Source organism: Chamaea fasciata, unplaced genomic scaffold (assembly GCF_029207755.1).
Source record: "Chamaea fasciata isolate MVZ Bird 193981 ecotype frontalis unplaced genomic scaffold, bChaFas1.0.hap1 SCAF_11, whole genome shotgun sequence".
Classification (NCBI taxonomy): Eukaryota; Metazoa; Chordata; class Aves; order Passeriformes; family Sylviidae; genus Chamaea; species Chamaea fasciata.
The window spans coordinates 24553090-24557809 of NW_027094096.1; positions in this window are offsets into that span (position 1 = coordinate 24553090).

Genomic DNA, 4720 nt, shown 5'->3' on the forward strand with positions numbered 1-4720 from the left:
AAAGCACCGCTGACCACGGAAAATAAGAAAGCACCAAACCAACCTGGTTCTTTGCTGCAACCTTGGTCCATCAGCCAATCTTTGCTGATTATCTTTCAGTCCCAAGTTTCCAATAGCTTTGCTAGAGGAGCACTGTGCAGGTGGGATTTGTGGGGCTGCAGCAGCCTCTGAACACTCTGCTCTGGAAGATGGTCTGTAAAGTACTCGCTGGCTTCTAGTTCAACCTGTTCAATGGAGGGATGTAACCTCAAGACTTGCATCCTTACATAAAAAAAATATTTTTAACTCAAACACTTGTAGTCATAACAACAAATGTATGATTTATAAAAAAAATAACAGGTAGGTTTTTTTAAGGTAATATCTTAAATATTGTAATTCTTATCCTCCCTTCCTGCCACTGGCAAAAACAGAGATATAAGCAAGTCTTTTTATACAGAGTTTCCCAAAACCTCAGCTGGTTCTTCCAGAAGATGTATTGATTGTTTTTCATTTATGTGTCCATGTACATCTTCACTGACTCCATCATGGTCTGATTGACAGTGGTCTTTAGAAAGAGCTGGTGTGCCAGTCCAAATCAGAGAGGTATTCAGTTACTCACCAGTTACTGCTTAAATGAAACTACATTCTTACAATGGACAAAGCTGGAATTAGAAGTGGGTGCAAATAATTACAGAAGAACCAGAGAAATCAGTTTTTAGTTCAATTAGGATTTTTGTCAGTTATATGTAGCTATTAATTCTGGATTGTATGGAAATGAAAAGGAGCTTGCAAGAGTGGAAATATTTAACAACTTTCTTAGTGAAAAATAATTATGGAGATTTGTCTAATAAACCTCTGTTCTGCTAAATTAAAAGCTAAGTGGCTAACTAAATATTTATAAGCTTTTGAGATGGAAGTGACTCAGGATACGTCTACATTGGAATATGTTTCTGAGTTATGACTCATGTATTTGTGGGTGGATTTTATCTGAACCTTTCTTGACAGTATGTGATGCTGTGCAGTACAAGGCCCATATTCTTTATATTCTGAGCCCATTCAGTGTTGAAGCTGACTGGATGAAAAGGGAGGTCACTCCAGAGCCTGCAGTGTGCCACCATCTGTACAGAATTGAAATGGCTCCTGAAAGATTGCTGGGGGATTTCCTTCCTTCCTTCCTTCCTTCCTTCCTTCCTTCCTTCCTTCCTTCCTTCCTTCCTTCCTTCCTTCCTTCCTTCCTTCCTTCCTTCCTTCCTTCCTTCCTTCCTTCCTTCCTTCCTTCCTTCCTTCCTTCCTTCCTTCCTTCCTTCCTGTGAGGTGATGTGTATTGTCCCCTCCTTCCCCCCAAATCCAGAAGGATTATGTGTGTGTCCAGAGGAAAAGCTTCTTGCAAGTTTGTTTGTTCAGAAGTGACACTTGCTTTGACTTCGAGTGTCTCTCCAGCCTGTTTTGCAGAAGGCCCTGTGACTCCCCAGGTAATTAGTGACATGCTTGCCAGTAATTCCGTTGCCAGCATGTGGCCTTGTCTCTCTGGTGCAGCTGTAGCTGTGGTAACCTCACATCATTTTCTGGGTCCAGGATGATTGAACCCAAAGCAATCAGACATAGCACAAAGGCCAGTAAATTAACAGGAAAAAATGAATATAAGGGTGTAAGAGAATATGTACCACAAAGAGTAGAACACCACCTAATTCAGTGTCCTGCCCCAGGGGCCAAGAGAAGATACCTAAATCAGAGCACAGGAACAAAGCAATAACAAATTAAGGATAATTCCTTTATTTCCAGGGTCTGATCTCACAGAAAAACAGAGGTAATATCTGTATTTAATGGTAGTTCATGATGTATTTTTGTTCCATCAATGTATCCAGCTGATTTTTGAGCCAAGCTTTCACCATCCATACTGCTGTATGAGATCACACAGCTGGGGTGAAGAAGAGGGAAAAGAACTTAATGAAATGCTTTTGGTTTGGCTTCAGTTGAAAGAGGAAACCACTCCACTTGTATGCAACATCCTTCTCAACAGCAATTCTGAATCTACAGTAATCACAATGGCAGTTGGCCCTTCCTGGGCTGTGTCTTCCCTGCCCGGTTCTGCAATGCTTCTTTTTGCAGCCTGCCCCACAGCTGACAGACACTAACCTTAAACACAAGCAGCTTGAACCTCCACTTCTACTCCATGGCTTTCTTGGAATCCAGCCACCTGCTTCTCTCCTGCTCTGTCATTCTGATGGCTGAGAATAAACTTGTTCCATGTGTGACTCAGTCATGATCTGCTCTGTACTCCAGAGTGGTAGGAATTCACCATCCACCTCCTTACACATTCCCTTGCCCATTTTCCATCCCTCAGCCCTTTCTTGGAGATCTGCTTGAAGTGATGGGTTTGCTCCCTGTGCTGCTCCATGCCCAGCTGTCCTGGGAAGAGCTCCTGCAATTTAGTGTTTCACGAAGATGAATTAAAATTTCTGTAGGGAAGGAGAAAAAAAAAAAAAAAAGACATTAACCAGATATCCAAGGTGCTTTTCTGGCACCAAATTGCTTGATGTACTGCAGATAACATACCATGCCAAAAAAAAAAAAAAAAAAAAAAAAAACCACCAAAACCCTGCAAAATGAAGAGCTGAGCATGAAAGGTGGGTTTGTGAATCAGCAATGGATTCAAAGAGACAGAAGGCATAGAGGGGTAAGACCTAAGGCCTTGAAAGAACCCGAAAGTAGAAGGGTGGGGGATGATGACCCATCAAGAGGTGATCACACCCTTCAGAGTGCATCTCCCATGGAGCAGGGAGAGTTTCACAGCTCCAGCTCAGCTTGTGCCTGTGCAGGGAGAGCAGAGGGGTCAGAGCTGCACTGTGCCAAAGCCCTCACTGCAGCCATCGTGTATTATTAGCAAACTGCAAGTTACAGACGGCTGAAACTTCTTCTGCAAGAAAGCCTCCATGTCAGATGTGCTTTTATGTTACTGTAAGTCAGGCCCATGAAATAACTGTTAAAATTATTGCCAACTTAAAGCATGTATTTTTTAATAAATGCAGTCTGCCTGCTTTTTACGAGGCATTGTTTTATTGTAGCCATAAAAACTTCAATTCCCTCTACCTAGAAGTTCATCTTTTGAATTACACTTTTCTAGTTCACTCACTCTGCAGTCAGTCAGCTTAATTTGTAACTTGTATAGATTTTCTGCCCAGCAACAGCAAAAGGAAAACATTCAACAGAAAAAGATGTCATACCAGAAAGAGCACAAAAGCTGTCACTGAAACTGAGGGGCAAATACGCTGCTGGAAGCATTTTTAGGATCTTAATTGCCCAATTTTCACTCTGAGAGTTTCAAATCATAGAAGCAGAAAGGGGCAACAAGATTTGAGGGAACTGGACAAGATGATGCACATACTTTTCCATCCCAAAGTGCCAGGGTGGGGTTTGGAAACACAGAGCCAGAATAAATGATTATACGCTTTGCTAACTCCAGTGACCTCACAGCACAAGTATGTGGGACAACCTCTGGCAAAAGGCCCTTCTGCTTTATATAGGTTTGCTTTCTGAATCTAATTCTGTAAGTATATGAGGTCTGAGAAATGAGTCTGTTTAAATAAGTACCAGTTAACAAAGGTGCTGTAGTGAGCATCTTTAAGGCCTTACATGCTATTTTAGTGTATCAAAACTTAAACACAGACTTTTACAGCCAGAGCTGGAGCGAGGTCAAGGGCTGGTCTGGGGCTGAGGGGGGAGAGGGGCTGAGGGGCTTTTTTCAGTGATGCCCTGTGACACGACAAGGAGCAGTGGCCACAAAGTAAACCACAAGAAGTTCCACCTCAACGTGAGGATTAATTTCTTCCCATTGAGGGTGACAGAAGCCCTCGAACAGGCCGTGCAGGTAGTTTGTGGAGTCTCCCTCCGTAGAGACATCCCAAACTCACCGGCACACGTTCCTGTGCCACCTGCTCGGGGTGACCGTGCCTTGGCAGGGGAGTTGGACTGGATAATCTCCAGAGCTCCCACCCGCATTGTTAAATCCTGGGATTCTGCGAAGGGAGGGCGGTGACGGGAGGTCGGTGGGGCGCTGAGGAACCGAGGCGAGGTGGCGAGGGCTGAGGGGCTGAGGGAGGCGGTGGGGGACTGAGGCGGGATCAGCGCTGGGGGAGGCGCTGAGGCGGCATGAAGGGAATGAGGGGGGCTGAGGGACCGAGCCGGGGCGCTGCGGGGCCGTGACGGACCGAGGCGCTGAGGCGGGATGAGGGGCTGAGGGACCGGCTGGGATGAAGCGTTCAGAGGCGTAGAGCGGACAGCGGGGAACCGAGACGGGTCGGTGAATGACTGAGGCGGGTCGCTGAGGCCGGAGAAGGCACACTGAGAGATCGAGGCGGGTTGCTGAAACGCCGAGGCACGGAGAAGGCACACTGAGAGATCGAGGCGGGTTGCTGAAGCGCCGAGGCACGGAGAAGGCACACTGAGAGATCGAGGCGGGTTGCTGAAGCGCCGAGGCACGGAGAAGGCACACTGAGAGATCGAGGCGGGTTGCTGAAGCGCCGAGGCACGGAGAAGGCACACTGAGGGGCCGAGGCGGGTTGCTGAAGCGCCGAGGCACGGAGAAGGCGCACCGAGGGACCGAGGCGGGTTGCTGAAGCGCCGAGGCACGGAGAAGGCGCACCGAGGGACCGAGGGGAGCGGCGGCGGCGCGGGGGGCGCTGCCGGGGGCGCTGCCGGGCGGAGGCGCTGCGGGCGCGCCCCCTCCCCGCCCCCCGCCCGC